The following is a 27235-nucleotide window of genomic DNA, read 5'->3' as shown; positions in this document are numbered from 1 at the left end:
GGGTCAAGTTATCAGAAGTAGGTCACTAATGTTTAAAAGAGCCACGGCTGCACTTATGTTGCTAAAAAAATGGGGAAAAGACCGCCTGAAATCCTGTTAAAGATCTACCAGGCTAAGTGCATAAGTACTGCCATCTACGGGGCAGGCGTCTGGGGAATTCACGACTCCTCACCTATTCAAAAGATAGAAAATGCTTTAAGATTCATTTAGCCATTCCTCAAAGTTCTTCTGTTTTTAACTGTCATTCGGAGTTGGGCATGCGGTACATTAGCGATTTGATTAGTATGCAACCTATATTACTATGGCACAGAGTTTGGACTTCGCCTGATCTTGTATTAAACAGAGACATCATTTCTGACTTGCTGGGCTTGGATAAGGCTATTAGGATACCATGGCTGTCCTACATTTGTAAGTTCGCGAACGATCTGGGGAGACCAGATTTTTTTGGACATCCGTAATCCTTGAGTAATTTAACGAGGAAGGATTTAAAGCTGCTCTGTTGGAACCACCTAGAATCATTAAGGTTACGTTTAGAAATAAATAAAAAAAAACAGTACTGCAACATCAACTTACCTTAGCAACGTGTACAATTCAACCTTATTTAATTTGGTGTTTAGACGGCTGTGACAGATATTTACTGACAAGATTTAGATTTGTCGTCTTTTTTCGCCTAATTACATTTCCTACCGTAAATGATTGGTCCAGATCGCTTTGTAAGAGTCCGTGCGATTACACGTCAGACCAATCTACCTTGAATGTGATAGGTTTCTGTAAATTTTATGCTGTAGAAAGGGCTAGATGGATAAAACCCCTTCTAAAAAAACAAGGGACCTCGAGACAATGCCGTTCGGCATTGTTGTTTTTACAATCCTTAAACAATGTATACTATGTTGCTACAATGACAGGCTTTTTAAAAAGCATTTTGAGGAAAAGGAAAAGTTAAATCAGTTTTAAATATTTATGTATTTGGTTTTAAAAGTTGTACCTATGAAATTTGAATGTGAAATTAATTTGCTGCTTTTATGATTTTATATTCTGTGAAATCGAATAAAGCTTTTCTACTACTACTATTTAAAAAGTATGAGCAATAAGAGGGAGAAACTCTGCTCACAAAATTTTCGGGGTGAGAAATGCCCCACATAAACGTTGGCTCTGATTAGAGAGGGCACAGACAGTCCAAGGCAATCCCACATCAAATGCTCAGACTTGATGCATATTGTCCATGAGCAACAATGTCATACACTGGTAAGAATACCAAGATTATATAAGTATCTGTTTGACCTCTACACCTAATTTCCAAAAACTGCTTTTGAATAATGTGCTCGAACCCTTACTTCCACAAGACTTGAAACCTCATTGATACTCCAACTGCAGGGTCTCAGTTCAGGTAGATCCTAAGTTAGGATCTTACAAATGACAATTAGAAATGGTAAGGAGTAGTAGCTACTAATATTGGATTTATCAATATCCACCTTTTTCCTTTCATAAGAGGAGTAAGATTGTTTACATCATTTATTGAGGGCCCCCTTTGAAGAGATGCAATCACTATCACTGCAATATCTTCTGCAAAAAAGAGCCATTGTGTTTTGACAGTTTAGCTGAAATTATGTTCTGATTGGAACTCAAAGCATATAACCTCAGAACTTTAAACCAGATCACTAGTGGAAATTAAAGAAAAAGAATGAAACATGTTATATTGGGCATTCTGTTCATCATGCTAATATTTTCAGTTGACATCTGCTCAGAGATAATCTTTTTCCTGAGGTCGGTAATCTGACAAAAATTAAAAACAGAGTTGCAAAATGTTTAAGCAGACTAATGATAAAGACACAGCACTAGTTAACAGCTCTCAATAGATCTTGAATAATTCCTTTGAAGTGTTAACAGAGAAAGTGAAGTGCCAAAATATAAAACATAGACGTTTATGCCGCTAATTGATTTTATTTTGGGGTATAGAGGGGCAAATGGTGCTTTCACACCTAATTTACAGTTCGTTCAAACTGGACAGGCAGTACAACTCCAGAAAAAGAAAAAAGTCTCAACTCTGCATGAAACCGGCAAGGTGGACAAAACACCACAAAAAGAAAGGTCCGACTTCCAGTAGCTTGCTGAATGTTGTATAGAGGTGACCATGTAGACAAGGAATCGTCACAAGGATGAACGTTCTCCTGTGAAAATTAAAATAAATGAATGGTACTTCCAGCAAAGGCCATGCTCATTGAAAGGAAGCACCAATTGGGAAGGTTCTGAATCGGGTAACGCACACAATGTGTCCAGCTGGTTGGTAAAAATGATCTGTTGCATTGAACAAACAACTAAATCCAAGGTATTTCACTTCTTCCCGTGTTGGAATCACTTTCAGGGATTTGTTGAGGGAGTGTTATCAAGATGCTATCAAACCACCAGGGTGTTCTCATAACAAACAGTGTTTTGCCTTCCTGACAGTTTCTTACCTATGATAGTTGTGACCCAGGCTGAATTACCTACATTGCACCAGGAGTGTGTGCTACAGACTGGGATTGATCAATTTCTCCTCACATGCTATAAACTATGCAGATGACACAAATACTCCTTAAACTGTAAAGCCCCAAAGGCATTGGAAACACACATTTTCAGTTGCCTCAGAGCCATGAATGACACAGCCATGTCAAATTGAATGCTTCCAAAACGGAAATATTCACATGTGGCAATCGTAAAAATTATGACCCATATGCCGCCTGGGCTGACTATCTTGGAACACTGCCTAAAGTATCAAAGGACGTAAAATCCTCGGAATTACCATGGACTGCAAGCTATCAATGAATACCTAAGTCGACAAATTAGCAATACCATGCGTCGTAAAAACTCTGCGGTGCATCTTCCCCCACCTGGGATTTCCACATAAGGTTCAGGCTACTATCTCTTGTTCTTTCTAAATTCGATTACATTAATAGCCTCTACCACAGGTCATCTTTAACAACTATGAAAAGACTATAACTGATACAGAACTCTGCTGCCAACCTACTCTGCTGCCAACCTACTCTTACATATAAATGCACAAGACCATATTTCCCCTGCCTTGAAGGCCCTAAATTGGTTATTGGTTGGAGAAGAGCCAAACTCAAGCTGCTTTGTATCACCCACAAAGCGATGCATGGAACAGGACTGCTCTTCATCAGGAATCACCAAATCCATTCAACAAAAGGAACCTCTGCCTAGACTGGCATCTCGCCTCGAAATCCCACCATAAAAGAAAAAGGTGGCACACCCTTCTCTGTTCAAACAGCCAAACTATAGAACTCTTTAGCCCCAAACATAAGATCCAAGGATGGCTACCCGGTCTTCAGAAGACTACTCAAGAATTTGCTCTTCCCCACATAACCACCATACTCTAACAAATATACAGCATATCCCTGTGTATATTAGCATTTCTTGGACTATGTGTACCTACATATATATATTGCTTTGTATAAACTTGTATAATATTTATGTTTATAAATATATATAGATATTCGTTCTGCTTAACAAATGTACATATTTGTACATTTGTTAAGCATATGTTAAGCATAAAATCATGGTTATATTATTCTATGTTTAACATGTACAAAGGTGACTACATAAATAAGTCAAACTTTCATCTTGACTATTCATCTACACTTGCTTCACTACTGAATTACAAACATATATCTATAAATACATTAACTTCAAGTACAGCAGCTTTTGAAAGTGAATTTATTAAATACAACTTAAATCTACATCTATTACCTCCTTATACATACCTTCCATGAAGTTATGTATCTTTATGTGTATTACTTTAATCTAATTCAGCATATCCAATGTAATATCGTATCTCCCCCTATACCTCTCTCAATAGATACTCTACCTCCACTTTGACTCATCCCATACTACAACTATTATCCCCAAAAATAACCCTTTGACTCTTGCCTTCTCTACCCCCTCCTTGCATCATCTCATACCTCTTTTACTATTCAGATCTCCCAAACATACCTTTCTAAACCCTTCCCTCCGACTCTTCCTACCACCCCTTTACTGATCCGAAATCTCCTACTGCTAGGAGCTCCAAAAAAACTGTCTAGACCCTTCCCTCTTTTCTATCCTTCCACTATCATTTTCAATCTAACGAACAGACTAACACATCCACAGCTCAAATTATTTAATCACACAAAGCAAAACCGATAAAGACATCTTAACTGCCAACACTACAACTAATCGGACTATGATCATAAAAAGGCAAATAGGCAAAGGAAGGAGGGAAGGGGCCCCTGGCCCAAACGGTATACCGCCTGTGCTCTATAAGCAAGAGCCAACATTCTGGGCTGAAGCATTAGAACCACTATTTAGGGAAATTAGGATGACAAATATTCTGTCAAAATCATGGAGGGGCTCCATTATTGCACCAATCCATAAGGCAGAGGATAGGTCAGAGCCTCAGAACTATCGGCTAGTTGCGTTACAGGACAATGAGGCAAACTTTTTCACTGGAACGCTGCAGGAAGAGCTCCAAGCCTGGGCAGAAGCAAACTCCATCATCCCCCTCAATCAGACTGGTTTTGCAAAGAATGTGGGGACGACTACAAATAAAATAACGATGGCAATGCTATTCGATATGGCGGAAATGACTAGGAGCTCTCGGCATTTGTGCTTTATTGATTATAAAGCAGCTTTTGATCATATAAAACGTAACAGACTGTGGTCCTAACTTCGTAATTGGGGGCTCCCCCAATCTCTTAAAACTTCTGATAAGCATGCATCCTAACACCTGGGTCCAGATTAAGCTGGGCGACGAAACATACTTGTCAAGACGCATTCCAACGGACAAAGGGCTTAAACAAGGCTGCGTTCTGGCCCCCACACTTTTCAACTTGTTCGTAGCTGACCTCATACCGAGATTATACGCCTGCAATTCGCATGCACCAAAATTGGGAGATATCTTAGTGCGATGTCTCCTATATGCAGACGATATAGTCTTGATTAGTAAAACGAGAGTAGGCCTCGAACATCTCATAAATGCAACTCACGATTTCTCAAAGGAAAATGCCCTAACGATTAACCTCGACAAAACAAAGACCATCACCGTGAGCAAAAAAAGAGAAAAGCCCTCAACCTGGTACTGGGGCAACACCCGAATAGAGAGCACCACGGAATATAAATATCTGGGTGTAAAGATCGACAAGGGATGTCAATTCCTAGCGCAGAAAAACAGCATCAACGCAAAGGCATCGCTCTGGCAATCTCTCTGAAATCATTGAATTCCAAATGAACTGGCCCATCGATTCTGCCCATTGGTGAGGTAATTCGTGCAAAGTTATTGCCAACAATAACTTATGGAAGTGAAGCACAGAAAGGAAGAGATGCCAAATTACTGGACTACCCAAATATACCTCCCCCACGCAAATAAGGCTTGAGTTTGGAATTCAGAAGCAATCCCTTGCGAGATACGGGGCATATATCAATGTGGGACAAAATACGAAAAGCTGTTCCAGGGTCACTAAATGCACAGATGTGGAAAGAGTTAAGCAGACATACTACCTCACCGGCAGCAAAATACCTTAAAGAAGGGCTACACAAACTGGGACTAAACCAGCTGTGGGAAACTCCCACTAGCTCTGGTGTACTTAAGAAATTAACTTGGAAGTCAGTCAAATATCTATCGTGGCTGGAGGATAAAGCTTCACTCGCTGAAAGGTCTCACGGCTGGATGACTGAACACACACTGTGAGCAAGCAGCCCAAAAGTACTTTAACACGGGTCATGCCAAGCATACAAAAATTAGCTTCATGAAGTTTAGACTTGGCTTGCTGCCTGGCACTCAGCATTCTCCACCCTCGTTAAAGGGGAAGGTGGACCCTAAGTGCCGCCTTAGCAGGTTAGCATCAGAAGACCTGTTGCGTCTACTATGCTCCTGTAAACAACTTTCACAAGAGCAGCTACAAATATTAAAAGTAAAATTCAACCAGCGGAAAATTCGAACTAGGAGGCAAGCAGTTTTGCCTAGCTCCAAATGACCCCAAACTAAACTGCGCCTTTGTAAAATATTTGACAGCATGCCATAAGAAATTGCCGGAAATTAAAAATTGATTGAAATCTAATTTTAAAAACTTACTTATGCACTTATAAACAAAGTAGTATATCCAAGAATCACCGTGGTGTAAATAATCTGGATATAATGTGCCTGTACAAGTGACTGCTTATATTCGAACTTTTAATGTACAGTTTTTTTATTAGAATTTTTTACCCTTTTATATTTAAGGAGCTTTTATATACTAAAATGTGTCTGTAATGTAATACTTTTGTGTTGCAATGGTTTTAACAAACTATACAAAAAATAAAAGAAACTTGAAACACAGCTCAAATTAATTTCTTATTTCCCTACACTAATTTCACACTAATCCTGTTTGGGTTCCGGAGTAGCAGGCTACCCGCTGAAAAGCGCTTCGATGTCCCAGTTAATGAGCGCTATATGAAGGCAATTAGAATTGCAATCTGAGGGAATAGGAGGTAAGTGCAGCCCACTTCTGGTTGGTTTCCTTGCTTGTAATAGGATACATGATATGCAGTCGGTTACACCACAAGAGGCGCCCACTGCTTTTTGTGCATGTCCGATTGGCTGGCTGTCTTGCGACGGCCAGCCTGACATGCGCACTTCTGCCCTCACCTATCCTGCAGCTGTGTTATACAACCGGGGGTTGCACAGGCCCCCAGTACCAAAAGGAGTGCTGGGTTGGACGACTCCATCCAATCCGGAAGCTTCTCATGCTGAAAACAGCATGAGAGCAGCTTCAGGGTTCGTTAAGTTGGCATTGGTGTGAACAAAACAGCAGCTTCGGAGGTAGAGCCGCCTTTGGGTTTCCTAGAAAAGATTCTATACCATGCGGATTCTTGGTCATGATAAAGATCACAGGAGCGCAGTCAGAAAATGGCTCCAATATATTAATATTCACTACAAGGGCTGGGCCTGAACCTTTGGAAGTCGCTGCAAGGAGCCTACAGCACCAGAATTTTGTTATGGATCGGTCTCCCAAGAGGCGCACCTGCCTGCATGTCTCGAAGGGTGCCTGACTGGAGAGTGCCTGGAAAGCCATGAGGGATGAACGAGAGATCTGCGTGTGGGGTGACTAATATGCACGTGCGCCTCCTCCTGACATCCAGAGGATGTTTTTCATGGGGGGCGGGGGGATATGCTGCTCTCATTATATTCGTAGACACAGGAAAGGTTTTACTGAGTTGCTCGGAAGCACTCGATGGGCCATGAGTGTCTTTAACAAACGTTCCACTCTCACCTCAATTTGCAAGGTGCCTAGGGTGACCAGATTTTGAGAACAAAAGAAAACTGGACAGGCCAGACATAAAAGTAGAATGAACAATTGATGGACAAAATGCAGAACAATGTCATACATTCACCCCAGTACAGAGATCTGGGCCTAAATCCATCGTTTTTTTGCTCACCATGCCATTCCAGTTTGGACCCAGCCATATGCAAATCAGTCTTGACACTGCGCCCAATGTGAACAGTCCATCCCGAACTGCCAAGCCAGGTCCTCCCTGGACTGGAAACAAGCATGCTAAGACTGGTTTCGGGCTTTCAGCCCTCATCAGCCAAGATAGCTCGATTCCAGTGGCATGGAGAGCACGGGACCCACAACTGGGCACACCCGTCCCACTCAGTGTGCCAAATGTAAAAAGAACAATTGATGGGCAGAATGCAGAACAAGGTCACACATTCACCCCAGTACAAATATCTGGGACTAAATCCATCCAGTGACTGGTACTTGCTCAGTAGCAGACCCTTACATGCTTTGCTAAGCTACCCAACCATGGGCCAGGAGCCGCTGACCGAAGAGCATTTTGCTCACCCAGCGCCATGCCCTAGATCAGAGAGAGGGGGTAATCAATCAATCAATCAATCAAGAGCATTTGTATAGCGCACTACTCACCCGGAGGGTCTCAATGCGCTGGGGGGGGGGGGGGTCTGCTACTGCTCGAACAGCCAGGTCTTGAGCTGCTTCCTGAAGGCGAGGTGGTCCTGGGTCAGGCGGAGGTGGGTCGGAAGGGAGTTCCAAGTCTTGGCGGCCAGGTAGGAGAAGGACCTTCCTCCTGTGGTGGCTCTTCGGATGCGGGGGACGGCGGCGAGGGCGTGGCTGGTCGATCGAAGCTGGCGCGTTGGAGCGTAGAAGTTGAGGCGGCTGTTGAGGTATCCTGGTCCTTGGTTGTGTAGGGCTTTATGTGCGTGGGTGAGGAGCCGGAAGGTGATTCTCTTGTTGACCGGGAGCCAGTGCAGGTCTCTCAGGTGTCCGGAGATGTGGCTGCGGCGGGGGATGTCCAGGATGAGTCGTGCTGAGGTGTTCTGGATCCGCTGGAGTCTCTTCTGGAGTTTGGCGGTGGTTCCGGCGTAGAGGGAGTTGCCGTAGTCCAGACGGCTGGTGACGAGGGCCTGGGTGACCGTCTTCCTGGTCTCGGTGGGGATCCATCGGAAGATCTTGCGTAGCATACGCAGGATGTGGAAGCACGACGAGTAGACGGCGTTGACTTGTCTGGTCATGGAGAGGGAGGAGTCCAGGATGAAGCCCAGGTTGCGTGCGTGGTCAGTTGGTTTGGGTGCGCTGCCCAGGGCGGGGGGCCACCAGGAGTCGTTCCAGGCAGAGGGTGAGGATCCCAGGATGAGGACTTCCGTCTTGTCTGAGTTCAGTTTCAGGCGGCTGTTCGACATCCATTTGGCTACTTCTGTCATCCCTTCGTGCAGGTTGGCTCTGGCGGTGGCGGGGTCGTTAGTGAGGGAGAGGATCAGCTGCGTGTCGTCGGCGTAGGAGATGATGTTCAGGTTGTGCTGGCGTGCGATGGCTGCGAGGGGGCTCATGTAGACGTTGAAGAGAGTTGGGCTGAGCGAGGAGCCTTGAGGGACGCCGCAGATGACTTCGGTGGCCTCGGATCTGAACGGGGGGAGGCGGACTCTGTGTCCTTCCGGTGAGGAAGGAGGTGATCCACTCCAGTGCCTTCTCCTGGATTCCGACGTTGCTGAGGCGCTGTACTAGGGTGCGGTGGCAGACAGTGTCGAAGGCCGCGGAGAGGTCCAGGAGGATGAGGGCCGCTGTTTCTCCGTTGTCGAGCAGGGCTCGGATGTCATCTGTGGCTGCGATCAGGGCGGTCTTGGTGCTGTGGTTGGCCCGGAAGCCAGACTGCGAGAGGTCGAGGGAGCCGTTAGTCTCGAGGAAGGCGGCCAGTTGCTTGTTGACGGTCTTCTCGATGACTTTGGCCGGAAACGGGAGCAGCGAGATGGGGCGGTAATTCTTGAGGTCGGTAGGGTCTGCTGAAGGTTTCTTGAGTAGAGCGCTGAGTTCGGCGTGCTTCCAGCTCTCCGGGAAGGTGGCGATGTCGAAGGAGGTGTTGATGATGTCCCGCAGGTGGGGTGCAATGACTGCGTCGGCCTTGTTGAAGACGTGGTGAGGGCAGGGGTCTGTCGGAGATCCGGAGTGGATGGAGTTCATCGTGCGGATGGTGTCTTCGGTGCTGATCGGGGTCCAGGCGCGGAGGGTGGTGGTGGGGGGCGGTGGTTCGGTCGTGGCGTGCGTTGGTTGAGTGCTGAAGCTGTTGTGTATGTCCGCGATCTTGTTGTGGAAGTAGGAGGCGAGGGAGTTGCAGAGGTCTTGCGAAGGGGTGATGTCATTGTTTTCGGCGTTGGGGTTGGAGAGCTCTTTCACGATGTTGAAGAGTTCCTTGCTGTTGTGTGCGTTGTTGTCCAGTCGTTCCTTGAATGCGGTTTTCTTGGTGGCGCGGATCAGCTGGTGGTGTTTTCGGGTGGCGAGCTTGAGGGCAGTCATGTTGTCCGGTGTTGGGTCTGTGCGCCAGGTTTTCTCTAGTGCTCTGCAGTTCTTCTTGGAGCTCTTGAGTTCGTCGTTAAACCATGGGGCTTTCTTGCTGCTGGGTCTGCTCGGCGGGGTCTTCAGCGGGGCGAGTTCGTCTGCGCAGTCGCTGATCCATTTCATGAGGTTGGTGGCTGCTTGACTGGGGTTCGTTGTGCTGGTGAGAGGGTTCTTGCTCAAGGACGTAGTGAGCTGGTCTGCAGTGATCTTGTTCCAGCTTCTGCGGGGAGCCTGTTGCTGGTGATGGTGGAGCGTGGTCCTTCTGAAGCTGAAGTGGACGCAGCTGTGGTCCGTCCATTGGAGTCCCGTGGCATGGCTGAAGGCGATGTCCTTGCTGGAAGAGGAGATCGGGTCGAGTGTGTGTCCGGCGTAGTGGGTGGGGGTGGTCACCAGCTGCTTGAGTCCCAGGTTTGCGAGGTTGTCCAGCAGGGTGGTGGTGTTGCGGTCGTTGTTAAAAGTTTTTAGACACGCAGTGACCCTGGTACGTACTTTTCCTTGCTGCCTCTCCGAAGCAGAGTACTAATGGTCAGCTAGTTGCCACTCATTTAACCAGGAAAAGTCAGCTTGTTGGGTGCTAAACTCACAACTCCGACCCCATCAGCCCGCTGCATAGCTATAGGGTAAAGATGTGAGAATCGCCAAATGGGTATTGGGAATTCTCACTTAGATGTTTGGAAAAATCTTAACATTGGAATGCAGTGAATTGCCCCTTCAACCAGACAGGGCTATTACTTGAAGACCATTGGAAATATTTGGTGGGAGAGGACCTTGATAAGTGGCATTGTGGACTTAATAATGACACATGGAAAGCAATTAAGCAAGACCGCACTAAGCAGAGCTTTATCCGACTGGAAAAGGACAACTTTGGCTATGTCAAAGTTTCACACTCTGCACATTACGTTCTCCCTTGAGCAGAGTTTCTGCTTGTGATGCCTACGAGGGACTGATGTTCTCATAATGGGCCTCCTCTTCATGTTGGTTTCCCACCCTCGACCCTTTCCCTTGAGATACGATAACCATCTTGTGTGTAAAACAGCTAAAAATGCGTGTTAACCATCAAAGTAGTCACACTTTTACCCTGATACTGCAGAACGCCCATTATTGTCCGCATCACTTTTCAGCGGATTCAAATTACTAGCATCTATGGGCAGCGCGCTGAATAGAAACTCAAGCACATTAGACTGCAACTACACCTGACTGCACAGACTGATCTACCCAGTAGAGATGAGCGATAAGTGCTAGGCAGTCCTACAATTAAAACCGCGCACCCATCCAGCAGATTACAAGGCCCAATGCCTGGCCATGCGTACTCCCCGATGAATATTGGGCCAAACAGGGAAGTAAAGTCATAGACTGCAGAGACCGGCAAAGGAATGAGAATACTAGCCTGTACCCATAGTATGAAGGCAACCAACAGCTTTAGGAATAATTCGATAGCACTTAGAAATGACCATTGCTTATACTTTGAAGCCCCAGGCAAGGTGCAATGGTGCCCCCGCTCATGGGGTGGGTGTCAAACCTTACTCGGGCCCCACTGACCCAGTGTGTTTTTGCACCAACCTTGGCTCGTTTTTCCATTCCCTAGGGGGAGTGGGACACTTACCTCCTTTTTTGCCACTATTGCGTCTCAAACCGGAATTAACGGGTCCCAGGTGGCTGCTATTGCGCCGGAACCTTGAGGCCCACTTTGGGGCGGCCTCTGCCAGAAATGCGACACAGCTGGTAGAAGCTTGCAAAGCTCTCCCGGAGCCCCTACAATTGCTAAGTTACTAAAGTAGCTCAGTACGATGACTGCAGACATTTGTTTGCAACAGAATCTGCGGGTTCCTCTTTCTAATTCCACTACCACAGCTCAATGAGTGAATGCTTCCTGCAGAGATCTTTGTATAAACCTCGGAAATCCCGTACAAACTGATTGTACTACTGTCCTGTGACATGGTCTATTGTTGGCTCCTGACCATGAAAAACCAAGTTGAAAGTAGCAGTTCTTTAGATTACAAAAATTGTATTTCTCACCAGGATATTATTGCAGCAATAGTTAGGCTTGAATCATGTGGCCTCCTCTGGAAAAACGTTTTCTCATGGAGTACTCTGAAGTTGTCTATTGCAGTACAACCCCCTCAGATAATTACAATAATTTACAGCCACATAAATAGGAAGCCTTATGGTAGCTTGCAGTGTAAATGCACCGAATATCAGTTTACATTTTCCTACCATCTTAGACTGTGCTAGCTAGGCTTTTACACCTAGAGCTTTTTCACCATTTTCTTTAGAAAGATGTGATGTAAAATGCACGATTTATCCCCGGTTTTTCACAATTTTCCCAAAAGGTAACAATTTGTTCTCTTCATGGGACAGATGGTCTGGCTCACTTCGCTCCCTTGATTTTTGTACTTTGGGACAGTCTTTACGCCCCACTAGCTTTCAATATCACCTGCCACCACTGCTTATTCTCCACCTAAGCACTCCACATTGTCCTCCCCCAAGAGCCCAATGTCCTTCAAAACCCCAAACCATAGCCATTTTACTAATCACGGCAAATAAGCACACAATATACACCACACATACACACAACTACCATAGGGCTGCAGCCAAATCAAGCAATGTGACAGTACACATCCCAAAGACAAGACTTAAATCGGACAAGCAGTATGGTACTGGGACTTGCACTAACATGGGAGCATTGAAAAAGTGCATTGCACACTATTTTTATGGATTTGCAAAGTGCATGGCTGCCCGAAGGCTTCCCAGCACCGAGGGTAAAATACAGTCAGGGGGCAGAAGTCATCATGGAAAGAGCCAAATTTAGAATTTTTCCCTAAATGCCAGTTCTTCGGTAAGGAGCCAGATGTGAGAAGGATCTACCTCCTGACCTGGATCTCTTTATTATTGTCATTTTCATGAGCTGATCTGCCGAGGATCTTAGAAATCTACCCGGAACATAGGGGGCGACAAGCTTTTTTATTAAGACCTGGCCTTTGTCATTGATGGCTCTATGGGCAATACAGAGCGACTGAAATTTAATCCAGGCTTGGATCAGTAGCCAATGCAGTGTTTTCAGTGCAGCTTTCAAAGACTGTTGTCTGGGGATGCCTAGCAATATCCTGCTGCTGCATTCTGTTTACAACATATTTGGGTGAGCCAAGGTAAAGGAAGTTACCGTAGTCCAGCTGTGATATCAACATGGCCTGAACCACAGTTCTCTGGGTTTGTTCAGGGATGAAAGGTAGGAACTTCTGGATCATGCTAAGTATTCCAAAGCATGTAGCTGACCATTTTCTAGCTTGAGTCTCCTGCAAAGACTGTGGTCTAACCATATTCCCAGATTTTTTTTAACGCAGTTTTGGGGACCGAGGGTTCTCCAAACTCTGGAGGCCAGCAGATGATAGTTCTAGGAACTGCCTTATAACCCAGGAATATAAGCTTGGTTTTTCCTCCACTCGGCTTTAGGCTACATTTTTCAGCCAGTCTGCTACGCTTACCATGCTGGGGGATAGTTTGGTATGCATGGATTTAGAGCCCTCTGTTACTGATAGTATCAACTGGGTATCGTCTGCATAGGGCGCAATAGATAGCCCAAATTATTGCACTATCTTTGCCAGAGGTTGCATGTAAAGAATACATTTTGTGCGGAATCCCACAGGGATCCGCACTGAGCCCCACACTATTTAGAGTGCCTGAGAGGTGCTCGCCTTCCAATATCTGAAAGGATCTGTTTTCTAGGAATGAGGACAGCCAATTTAGTGCAATGCCTTTAATACCCGCTTCCTTTAGCCTGAGGATCATAGTGCTGTGATCCACCGTGTCAAAGGCTGCACGAAGATCATGAAGTAGGATAATCACTTCGCACTCCTGGTCTAGGATTCCCTGGAGTTCCTCCGTGACCACCCAACATGGCTGACTGTGAACTATGTTGTGGTATGAAACCCATTTGTGTATGGTGCAGCACCCCATTCTCTTCTAAAAATTGAGACAGGGTTTGATTGACATGTTTTTCAGCTATTTTGTCTACGAATGTCAGAAGCGAGATTGGTCGATAGTTCCCTTGCTCTGAAGGGTCTAGACCAGGCTTCTTCAATAGAGGTCAAACTATGGCGTTTTTCCAGGTTTTGGGGATAATGCCTTGTGTGAGAGAGCGAGATAAATGCAGCTGTTTTAGTCCTTGTCGCTTTACGTCCCTGCAGTAGGAAATGGAGCGGAACCAGGTCTTGTGGGGAGCCAGATTTAATTTTCTGCAGAATCGAGGTCATGGCTTCTTCACTCAAATCTGTAAAATGTTCTAGTCTTGCCCCTGTTTCCCAAGTCTGCACTGATACTTGGTTGAACATCAGTATTGTTTCGGCCAGATTTCCCTTGAAGGGAATTATATATCTTTTCCATCTTATTCTTGAAGAAGCTCGCAAGCTCTTTGTATCAGTAGAGGTTAAAAAAACGCATCACTCTAAATAAATCCCTGGAGGAGTTGTGGGGTGAATTGATTTGGTCCTCGAAATAATTAGCTTGGGCTTGCATCATCTCATTAGGGTACTGTCTAATTGCCAGTTTGTATTGGCTCTTGATGGCAGGATCATACTTTTTCTTCCATTGTCTTTCTATATTTTACACATTTAACCAGATAAAGTGTGTGTTAAACCAAGCCACCTTTTTTGTGGCTGGGTGAATTCTTGGCCTGACTGAGGGCACTGTTCTGTTGCTCTGTTGATCCAGTCTGCCCATATCATATCCGCCTCCTCTGGGTTGTCTGTGGTCTGAGCTTTCAGGGCCCTGACCATGCTGGCTGGTATGGTTCTTGGCCATTTGCTCCCAGCCATGGGGGATTTACTGCATGCGAGTGGCGAATGGGGGTTGTCTAACGTGAAAAGTAGAAAATGGTGATCTGACCATGGGACTGGCAAGGGAGTCCCTAATTTTAGGCTGAATTCATTGGAGACGATAGCATCTAGTAAGTGCCCTTTTTCACTAGAGCACAGTTCAACCAAACAATGTCAAGGGTCACCTACCACTGTGACATGGGTATAACACAAGGGCACATGAATGTCTTCTTCCTAGGAGCAGGACCACCTGGACCGATGACTGCTGCTCCCTCTAGTGAGGGTGGGCCTGGCAGTATGCAGACAAGTCTTCTTTCAAATAAACTCATGAAGGGCTTCCACTGCGCAATAACAGTTTAAATTGAGATAGCGAGAACTCGCTTGTTCTCTCAAAACTTTCATTTAAGATTCCAAACTTCGAAAAATTACTCCACACAGTCTTGGCCAACTTCCTTCACTCTGCTCATAAATCGGGGAGCAGGAACGACCCTCAGACGTTCAGGCAATGCACAGATACTCCAGAAGAGCAGATCACACCGTACCAAAGTGACAGCCTCTACATCCAACCTGCACCACTCAGTGGCCACTGCAACAGCAAAGTTTTGAATGCATTGTGATCTTGCCACTATTTTACCTGGTAGGATCAAGAGCAACCCATTTCAATAGTCTAGCCGCAGGAGAACATTGCACCAGTGGTTTGGGAATGAACAGTAGGATCAGAACACTGATGGTGGGAATAGAATTGTTGAGGGGCTAACAAGTTTAGCCAAACCCCCAGCAATTTTAAATGGTCTACATTTTGGATTTAAGCCCCAGTAAGGTTGTCCAAGTTGAACCATGCAATGTTTTGTTCCCCTTAAGTTTCAGAAATTCTGATTCTTTCAGGCTTAATATCAATTAAGCAGCCACTTAGATCTGAAAGGAGTTGGGTCCCATTTTGTCCAGACTTCACCACTGCTCTACATCCATGGTGAGACACTGAAGAGTGGCAAAAGAGGGTAGTCTTTTGGCTGTAGAATTTATTCCACAAGCAGTGGACCAGAATATATGGGATTCTATAACTTGAATGCATGGGCGTAGTCAACCCACTTTAGCAGTTACAAATGGGATGGGGTTCTTGATGGGCCTCTTCTGCCTGCAGCTCGGCAGACAGACTCATAACTGATGTGCAAGAGGGTGAGTGAGTGAAAGGGTGGATGGATAGATACATGGATGAATGAATGAATGAAACGTTGGTTCTAAGGATAGATGGTGGATGGATGAGAGAAAGGATGGATGAGAGGAAAGATGATTGGATTGAGATAGATGAGAGTGATAGAACAAATAGATAATTGAAATGTAAATGGATGGATGGATGAGTGGATGGATGGTGGAGTGAAAGACCGGATCGGTATAGTGAAAGGGTGGATTCAAGGATGGATAGGAAATAATGTTGAGTGAAAGGGAGAGCAGTTGAATAAAAGGGTGGATAGATGGATAAGTGGGAGAGTGAATGGATGGATGAGTGGATGGGCCAAAGGATGGATGAGCAAAAGGGAATATTGATGAGCAAAGGATTGTCATCCTTATAGAGCCACAGGGTGGCATCTTGCAGGATCGCCATCATCACAGAGGCATATGGTTTGGTAGATAAAACTTACTGTTACCTATGTATGCGGACGATGTCCTTGTCTAGAACCCTTTTGACTACTTGCACCCCTTCCTCCGTTATATCGCTTATGGGCATTGGTTTGGGCTGCAAATTAACTGGTACAAATTGCAGCTGCCCCTCTTACAGAGACCACCACAAGACTGGAGCTTGACCTCCTACCCACCTCATCCCCTTGCAGGACAACAGACCCAATACACTAGTTAGGCATTATGCATCACAAGGGTATTGATACCATCATTAGAGCAAACTATGGCACATGTATTTCTTGGATTACGGATTCAGTGCAGCGCTGGATTAAACTGCCTCTATCTGTGCCTGGGAGAATTGGTCTAAAGAAAAGGGTGGTGCTACCGAAGCTTCTATACTTGTTACAAAACATCGCTATCCGTCTTCCCAGGTCATTCTTCTCCCAACTCAACTCTCGTATTACTACCTTAGCATGGGCAGGCAAGCAACAAAATATTTGTTGAGCTAAATTACGGACACCCTACGACAAGAAAGTGTTTTGAGTACCCAATTTTGAGTTATACTATCATGTTGCCGAGGCTCAATTTGCTCATCATTGGATTCACAGTATCCATTGGGCGCTTCATGTGAATCTGGAAAATGACCTAATAGACCCGGACCCCAATCAGGTATATCTGCATAGCCGAACTACTTTGGACTGGGAGACCCACAGTCAAATGCTCGAGCTGAGTGCTCAGTAGAGCATCGCCTCGGTTTGCAGCCCAAGCCGAGACTGCTCACTATCTATATTCCTATACTGCTATTCACTCGGGGCTCCGGTCTGTTTTGAAGTGTAAAAAGCTTTACATATATGGGACTCTTCCCCCCCTCCACCACCCCCAATAGTGAAATCCTTGAAGGACTTGGACTGCCCACTCTCCTCCTCCATGCTAGATACACTCCGCTATTAGAACCTCATGCATGTTCTAAAACAGTTACTTTCTAACTTTCTGGGCGCTCCCATGGATGGGAGCCTCTGCCTGTCCTATTAACCAACCCTACAACTACGTACATTATTGCTCACATGTATACAATGCTGTACCAGGATTCCTCTGAGCCAGACGCCTGTATGTTTGTGGATCTGGGCCTCAACATTACTGCTAAAAAAATAAAAATTGTTGGGCTCTCATAAGAGATTAATCTGAATGGGAAATGTCCTCTCATTCACTATAAATACTTACACAGAGTATATTACACTCCGGTTACTATGGTGTAGCATGGTATGTTGTTCGACTTTTCCTGCCATAGATGTGCTGCCCCCACTGTAGATTTTCTTCACCTTGCTTGGTCCTGTACCAGAATTGCAGCCTTTAGGTCTTCAGTGAATTGAACTCTAGCTATCATAAGGGAGGCGGTCGCCTTTACTCCCTTGCTGCTTCTTCTGGGGGTTGTGATGGAAGCCCCGAAGCACTACCATAAGTTTTTAGCAATAGATTCCCTTTGCAGCAGGTTCCACTGTCATGGGGGGAGCACAGGTTTTGCAAATTTCAAGTGTTGGTTGAAAGGTATGATTATATGTAGTCAAGTCAATAAATCATATGCCGAATTCCCTCCACCTTCCTCTCAACTGTATATTTTTATTAACTGTTCAATTAATTAAAACCATTTAGAGTAAAAGAGATCAGTTGTTCAAGACAGTACAATTGTTGAAAACTATCACTCTGCCCCTTATCCCCGCCCCTGCAGTCCGATTGTCCTTATAGTTGGCTTGCAGCCCTAAATTTATTTCAGTGAGTTCTCCGAAATTACTTATAAAAAAAAAACAATTTAAAAAAAAAAAAAAGATTAGAAACTGTAGCATTAAAGACGGATTTAAAATAATTCTGGCTATGAATAATGCAATGATCCTCCATGGGGTCTTCCTCTCATCCAAGAGCTTTTTTGTGCCCTCTATGCACTTATGTTGTCAGCCTTGATGAGCCGGATATACTGGCATATCTTTATATTGGGGGGTGAGAGGGGGAGGAATTGTGGCGTAAAGATGGTTCTTTAATTAATTGATGCCTTAGTAGGATTCACATCTGTCACTTGAGTCAGAGCGGATTTTAAGGGGGTAGGCTAGGACATATTTCTGTAATGAATTCAACGTACGTTATTACGCTGTGAGGCTCTTGCATGATGTACTGTGGTTGAATCTTGCCGGAAATGACCCATCTGTGTAAATACAATTAATTTCAAGACCAGCATTAAAAAAACAAATAAGGTTAAAAGCCTTATTTATAAGGCTTCCACTCATGACCAACACTGACAAACATTGTAGGGCAAGCCAGCTATAGGATGGATAATTCTCGGACAACTATCTAGATTGATGGCAGAAACGGATGACCATTCACGTTTGGAGGATGGCAGGAGCAGCATCCTACAGATGATATACAGATTGGAGCTTGAATAGAATTCCCACTTAAATACTGTGAATGTTAGATGAGAAACATGTTGCAAGGTATTTGCAAAATTCCTGCAAGCGAGAAAGATTAGCAGAAAATTAATTTAGAACCTAGTAACGAAATATGATACATTGTAGAGATGGAACTTAGGCAGATAAAATAAAGCAGTAAACGAAGTTTGCTTTTGCCTGATCAGGGGTGTAACGAGGTGCCCTCACCATAAAGGATCACTCCAGACAGTAGCTTGAATGTGAAGGTTTAGTCATCATACAGAAGACGTCATCCACGCAGCCTCTTTTCACTGTCTCTCAGGTCCAACTGGTACCTCTTCCTGAGGCTCTATGGCCTCAACACATTCCAATTGTGAATTCAGTTGTGAGCTATCAGTATATTACACACCTCCCCTTTTACATTAGACAAGCTTATCTTAACCCCTTCGCTGCTCTGGGTATTTCCCTGCTGTGCTGGGGGGCGCGCGTGTAGTGCCCCCATGCTCATGACGAGGTCAGCTCGTCATGAGCCACGGCGCTCCGGTGCTCATGACGAGCTGAGATTGTCATGACCGCGCCCGTTCCAATGGAACGTTCAGCACAGCAGGGGAATCAGCCCAGCGTGCGAGCGTTCCACGGGACAGGCGCGGTCATGATGAGCTCAGCTCGTCATGAGCACCGGAGCACCGTCGCTCATGACGAGCTGAGCTCGTCATGAGCATACAAGGAGTTAAACAAGTTGACAAAATGATACAATTGTACATAAGAAATATAGTTTTGATAATATCATCCATTTCAATATGCCAAAAATGGATTGAATAGAGGCAATCCTCGCTAATAACATAACTAAAGTTATTTATGTGTTACTCACAATCCTTTAGAAAGAAAGGCGTTTTCTTCAGTTCAAGAGATCTTACCTCATCAGTAATGTTTCTCCCTTTGTCTGAATCTTTACTCAAATTTTTAACCTTTCCATTTATCAATGGAATAACAACCTCTGGTTTTACAGCAAAGTCCAACTTTACTTTATAAGGAACAATTCTATTCAGGTTCCAAATACGGGAATCCTCAATCTTTACAGCATTAGAGAATAGTTTAGTAACTCTTATTGGCTTAGAACACCTGCAATTTCTCTCATTACCACATGTTCGTTTTATCATAACAGTCACCAACCTGCACCACCAAAGCCTTAACAAGCGGTCACCCTTTTCTCTTAATTTCCAATGGTCATCAATAGCTCACCTTCACATTTTCCTAATGCATCTATACCCACCTTGCAACTATTAGAGTGTTAGGAGACCTTCCATGAAACAGATCAAAAGGAGCCAACAGAGCCACAACGTTTTTACCAGTGTAGCAGTGCACTCCTATTATTTTGTGTACTATTTGGCTCTTCTATAACAGTTGTAAGACATGTTTGCTGCAAGAAGTCTGGCTCAGCAGGAATGTATGCAAGTCAAAATGAAGGAAGGTTTGGAGGCATGACAAATCAGTTTGAATAATATGAATAGGACCTACAGATGATCATAAGTTGCACTCTAGGCTTTACAACCTTTTTACTGAGGCACACTGCATACACACTCAACCATTCTTCCCACCTGTATGTCAATTCCCAGCCACCAGTATGCAGCTCTAAGTCTTTCTTTGGTTTTGGACTTACCCTGATGACCAGTCTGAGCTAAGGAGATCAACTCATCTCTAATGGATAGAAGCAAGACTGGGCTGGTGCCCCAATATAATAGACCATGACTTTCTGACAACTCATCCTTGACATTCCAAGAAGTTTTAAATCTCACTCCCTTTGCTTTTCACACCTCAACCTTCTCTCATTCATAAAAGTACTTCCTGAATTACATTATCAGACTGCAATTCTGCATGCCATTTCTCTTCTCCAAATGTTGAGTCAATACTACCAACCATCTCATCAAAAAATCCTCATCATCAAATTTATTTTTATCCTGTTCTTGATCCAGAGCAATTAATCTTGACAAGGAATCTGCAACCATATTTTCCACATCAGGAATGTATTTTTATCTTGAAATAATACCCTTGTAATGCAATTACCCACTTGGCAATTCAGCCAGAAATTGCATTAATGTCCTATTTTTTTTTTTTTTTAACACCTCACCCTCTCTGACCTCAAACTTTGCTCCCCTTAATAACCTAAGTTCACATTGCCCAATACACTGCCAGTGCCTCTTTCAATAATTAAGTATCTTGTCTCTGGTTCCTTTAAACTTCTTGACAGAAACAATATTGTTCCGAGATTTACCTCCACCTTGTAATCCCACTCCCAAACCTTTTAAACTGGCATCAGTGGTTAGATTAGACTTCTCTTTTGGATCAAAGATTCTCAATTTTGGAGCATGACAGTTTCTCCTTTACCTTTCGAAATTCAGTTTCGCCAAAAGTCCACATAAAACCAACCCTTATCCTGAAAAGTTTCCTCATGTTGAAACAAGTTTCTGCAAAGCCCTTTACAAATTTACTATAATATTCGGCCATGCCCAGGAACTGCACAAGTTCATCTTTGTCAGGTGATTCCACTCTATGAATAGTATTTACCAACTCCTCTTTGGGAGCGATGCCTTCCCCAGTGAGCAGTTCCAACCATCTGATACAGGGGATAAAAAGAAATATGTCACATTGATTCCTGGAGGTTCGATAAACGAGAATACTAAGAAAGTGTGCGCATCACCGATAATGACACGATGTTACTGAATTCAACATAGAAGCGCGTGCATCACTGTTAATTACATACCATTACTTCTCTTCTTCAGGAAACCTCCCAATCCAAATGGCTTCTACATTGAACGTGCTGAGTCAGACCACTGCTAGGAGACACGCATAAATGCTGCTCAGGGCACGTGACAGGAACCAGCCCCAAAGGGATTAGCGTGCAGCTACCACAAGCCTCACGCCAAACACATGTAGACACCAGACAAGCTCAGTCAAAAGGAGTGTAGGTATAGGAGCACACGACTACTGTTACGGCCACCTCACGCACCAGTGAATCACCCCGTAACAGGCAAAAAGGCACATTCTTGTAAATCAAGTATATAGTGACCACCATGGCACACGCTTGCATATAAAGCATATAGTGACCACCACACACCACGAATAGCACACTTACTGTATCGAGTCCTCCAGACTTCGATGGAAGATCAGTTATTTCAGTGGGGCACCACATCCGCTTGCCCCACACATCCACTTTCATTAGATTCCTGACAACTAAACTCTCCACTAGTTTCAACGAGTTGGTACCACATCAGGTCTGACAGTTTGTCACCTTGATGGCCCACTGCTGCCAGAACGGTGGAGGTGCAATCAATGGTTAGACTCAAAATGTTGAGGTGTTCTGATGACTACCGATTCCTCTGGATCGCCAGTGTAACATAGTGCCTTCACCATAAAGGATCACAAGACGGAGGAGCTTGAACGTGAAGGTTTATTCCTCATACAGAAGACCTCATTCATCCAGACTCTTGTAATCCTCTCTCAGGTCTGACTGGCACCTCTCCCTGAGTCCCTGAGACTCACTACATTCCTATTGTGTATTAAGTCATGAGCTATCAGCGTATTACCAGGGGTTCTTTTATAATGTTAATTTGGTTTGTGGAGCGAGTAGTGTAGTTGCTCCAATGCCTCTCCAGATGGCAAAGCAACGAATGTTTTGTTACGAGTACGAGACAGACACCTAGTACTATCAATCAGTGGATCTAAGACAGCATAATGGTCCCCTCCCCAAAGACCTGCTGAGTTTTTAACCCATGAATGTGCGAAGCTGCACGCATCAAAAAAACTTTATAATCAGCAGTAGGGACATAGGAGTTCAGCAAGGTAAGGTGGCCAGCCATCCCTTCCACTAATAGGTAAAACTCCTCTGGATCAGAAAATGTGTAGAGAGCGGAAATTAACCGATTTGTGACTCCAGATTGCTACCTCTTGCAAAAAGATTGAGTAAGCGGCAAAGTATATATAGTTACCTCATGCCTGTTCCAGTAGCAACCCTGGTGTGGGAGTGATATCTATAATTAAAATAGGTCAAAAATGTCTCCCAATCAGAAAAATCAATACAATGAATAGAGAAACACAGGAGCAAGTCCCTTTTACAAGCCTCAATGTTAATTTGACCATGATTCAAATTCAGATACCTCGAAAGAAAATGCCAAGGAATTTATTGGCCAAACTGTTGCCAAATTCATCGCATTAATGGATATAAAATGCACTAGACTCCGACAAAATCACTCGAGCCAGAAAATGTGCCACTAATATAGAAAACAAAAGGTGTTCAAGGTTATGTATTGGCCCCCGTTATTGTGCCTTAACTTAGTTTCTGTGATGCTACATGAGGACATCCCAAAAGGAACCTGGGCAAAATAATTGAACTGGTAATTTGAGAAACTGGCATCAACTCTGGGATAAATCCAAAGATCACTGAAAAGAGAACTCAATTGACTTGAAAATAAATAAGGATCATTGACGTTAATGGATTAAAGAAAGGGAAAATGTTAAGGAATGCTTTCTTGTGTGCAAAATGGGAAAGCACCAAAGTAAGGAAACTGGATTAATGGAAGCAGAGTTGAATGTTAAAGGTGCTTGGTCTCTGCAGACAACAGAGCCACAATGTTTTTACCAGTTTAGCAGTGCACTCCTATTATTTTGTGTAATATTTGGCTCTTCTATAACAGTTGTAAGACATGCTTGCTGCAAGAAGTCTGGCTCAGCAGCAATGTATGTAAGTCACAAGGAAGGAAGGTTCGTAGAATGGCAAATCAGTTTGAATAATATGAATAGAACCTACAGACAAATAAATCCTACGCTCTGGGTCTTCTGCATTGAGCAAGCTCCCCTCGAGATAGTCATTTGATGCAATCTCATCATTTAAGAAAAAAGTGAAAACATGGCTCTTTAAGCAGCAATAGATGGCTTGACCGCCCTCAAATTGTGGCCCGTGCATAGCGCCGGGACACTCCCTGGAGTTAACGTGCACTATACAAGTCACCATTCATTCATTCATTCATTCATGAATTAGGAGAATCCTTCGATCAGGGCCGGCTCTAGGCTCATGGTGGCCCTGGGCAGGGAGCGTAGGTAGGGGGCCCGGAAGAGGGGGTCCGGGCGGGGCGGAGCGCGCAGGCCAGTAAAGAGGGGAGGGTGTCAGGGTGTTTGGAAGTGGAACAGAGCCGGAGGCCGCCAAATCCCTGCCAGGGGCCACCACGCAAATATGTATCCATCCTCAGAGGATTAATATATTAAGGATATATATTGGCGTGGTGGCCCCTGGGGTTTGGTGGCCATGTGCAGGTGCACAGCTTGCACATGCCTAAAGCCGGCCCTGCTTCGATCTCTGTCGCAATAAACCATAGCTAATATATAAAGCAGAACTAGAATAATTAGAGACAGGCCATCAAGGAGGGCATTACCAACAGCAGAGTCACAGAACATTGTCACAACTCGATGAGCTTCATTCACCGCCCAGAGGAAAATCTGTAGCTGCAGCTTTCAAATGCAATCAGACTAGTTGAGAATTTGGAAATGGGGGAAGCCCGAAAATTCCTAAAAAAAAAGGTAACTAAATTTAGAATGACCATACTGCCCTTAGACACAATTGTAGAAACCAAGAAGGGTAATCCTATAACCCTGAACTGTGGTACACCTCCACAGCCTCCCGGAAACCTCACTGGGCCCTCTGAAAGGCATCTTACACACCACAGCATGCCTTTTCAAATGCTCGAAGAAAGTCACTCATATCACCCATACAGCCCTGAAACTCCACTTGTCCTTGCACCCCTGCATCATTTGAAAGACCAGCCACAGAACATGCATGGTCAGTAGAAGATGCACACCTGTCTTGATGGCTGAAAAACAAACCCTTGCAGAACACAACATACCTGCCTCAAAGACACCGCTAGACTGGAGATCAATAAAAGTAATTGAGGAAAGCCACCACAAAGGCCTTTCTCCCTCTATGAATTCAGGATTTGAGCGCCATCCCCGTAACCATAAAACATGACCCCCCCCAACCCTCCTCCAATTCAGAAAACCTTTAGAGGAATACCACCTTCGAACATCAAAGCACCTAGATCACACATTGCCCTTCACTAACTACAGCATCTCTCCCATCCTCTCAATCCTGTTAATCCTGAGTGTTAGCCTTTTACAGCATTCCATTGCACCTAGCTAGGTTTGCACTTTATAAATGCCCACACACCGAGTATTTCTCAGGTGTAGGAAGGCATTTTACCAAAGCTTCACCAGGGCACCTTTCATTCTTGGCCAACTATCCCTAAAACTGAACGGTCTTTAAACCTGCAGGAAAGAAACTGCCAGAAAATTACAAATGGACAATGTATTATCAATCAACATGTCTTCACTTCCGGAAGTTATTTTTTTGGTACAAGAATAAATGGGACTGCCAGTAGATTATGAACTGCAAATCAAATTCTGTGTGGAAATGTAAATTTGCTAACATACATATAGCGGGCATTTGACATCCTCTATAACAACTCTGCAATCTTTGAAGTCCCATGCTTCTCTCTCTGGTCAAAATTCTGCCTATGGAATTCAATGGGTTTAAATTAAGTTTGAGGCTTAAGCGAATCAGCAAATTTATACTACCCATAAAACCTTTGATAATCTGGAAAACCTTTATAAACAGCAATATTAAGCATGTTATGGATAGGAGGTGAATTGTGGAACAGCAATTGCAAGCACCTCAACAAAAACAAATGAAAAAGTCTACAGAAGACATGTTCCCATTACACTTCAACAGAATCATAGACAGGGGCGTAGGAAGGGGGGTGCGGGCCGCCCCGGGTGTCATCACTGAGGGGGGTGACAAAATACAAAAATGTGTTTTAAACACATTTTTGCCATTTTGTCAAGCCGGGGGTGACAAGAAATTTTCCGGACCAGGTCCCACCTGCCCTTGCTACGCCACAGAGATCCTTGGACAATCTTTTTTCACCCCCTTTGGACCCCGCGCTTCCTGTCCCTCGCCGCCAAAAACTCATTACAGACTTTTTTGTCCCCTGGTTTAGTATCTTCTGTCCTAACCAATTTTTTTTTTTTTTTTTTTTTTTTTTTTAAACCTTTATTTGCAAAAGAAGGACAGATACAGACCTACAACCACCAAGGCCGGTCAGTAATACGAAACAACAAAAATAAAGCATTACACAGCTCATCAGCCGACAACCCGAGGGTCCGGCAGCGGAAAAGCATGACGTGGTGAGGAGTGTCTGGTAGTTGAGGATGAATAAAAAGGTTTCTATTTTATAACATACAAACAACAAAAAAGATAACCCACAAGAAAAAGAAACGAGGCGAGTTCACCAATATAAGGGCTGCTACGTGTGATATGGGGGAGACAACGAAAAGCAAGCATCAAGAAATCATGGAGGTGGGGAGCGGGGACCAAGAGCGAGCAATACTTTACAGTGAACAAAAAATCAAAATACTGGAACATAGAATCAAGGAAATCCTGTATCATCATGGGGTTTTGTAAAAGGAGGATCACAAATCTCTCCACGATACGAGTTCCATTGACCCCAAATCCTACCCCACTTCTTAGGCCTACCTTGGGAGACGTATACAATTTTTTCCCGAAACATGCACCAGTCCATGTTCTCTTCCAAGGTAGAGACCAGTGGTGCCCTGAGAGAACCCCAGAGTTGAGCAATATCTCGTTTTGCAATAATGTTTCCCAGTGTGACCCACTGAGTCTGGGCAACGGTACAGTCAGTCGGTTCCCAAATATTCAGCAAACAGCGCCGGGCCTCAGGAAGTAGCCCGACGCCCGTCACCTCTCTCATCACCTCATGCACTTGAGTCCAAAAAACCACTACCTCCGGGCATTCCCATAGAATATGAAGGAAGGTAGCAAGCAAACCACATCCACGCCGACATAACCCATCCACAGAATAACCCATATGTATCAATCATGGACCCGTGACATAGGTGCGATGAAGAATCTTTAGCTGCACCAGTCGGAGACGCGCCGGAATAGCAACTTCCTTTGGGGAGGAGACTGCAGCCTGCCAGTCTTCATCGTCTAACTCCAGCCCGTCACCAGTCCATGCCTCACGCAGCTGTATAAGAAGGTCCGAACGGGCATTGATAAGTTTTTTTGTATATGAGGGAGATAGTGCTGTCGGGGACATGTCCATCAAGCACTCTATCCTCCAAGGGAGAAGACTCAGGGATCGAGGTGCCAGCAGGGAAGACCGAATCGAGCGCATGGCGGATCTGAAGGTATCGAAAATATTCTCTATCACTCAGCTTATATTCCCGTTGTAACTCGTCAAAAGTTTTGATTCCATTGGTGGCCCAAAGATCACCCACTTTGCTGTCCTAACCAATTTTATTTCAGGCCTAGCACAGTAATGTGATCACACTGATAACTACAAGACTGTTTTTATTTTACGTATAGGATCTTAAATCCTGATAGTTTGTCTTTTCAGTTCCGCTTTTTAACATGAGAACTGTGCTAATGCTGATATTTTATAGCAATGGTTTTAATTAACTGCGCTAATTA

At 44.4% G+C, this 27235-nt stretch overlaps 1 protein-coding gene across 4 annotated transcripts in view; it reads right to left on the bottom strand.

Annotated features, from left to right (window-relative positions):
* PATL2 (PAT1 homolog 2) overlaps window positions 1-27235 on the bottom strand; it is a 358628-nt gene that overhangs the window by 138198 nt on the left and 193195 nt on the right. The gene's annotated exons all lie outside the window — the stretch shown is intronic.

Source organism: Lissotriton helveticus, chromosome 8 (genome assembly GCF_964261635.1).
Source record: "Lissotriton helveticus chromosome 8, aLisHel1.1, whole genome shotgun sequence".
Taxonomy (NCBI): Eukaryota; Metazoa; Chordata; class Amphibia; order Caudata; family Salamandridae; genus Lissotriton; species Lissotriton helveticus.
Note: the sequence above shows the minus strand (reverse complement) of the source record. Positions and strands in the feature narration are given on the sequence as shown.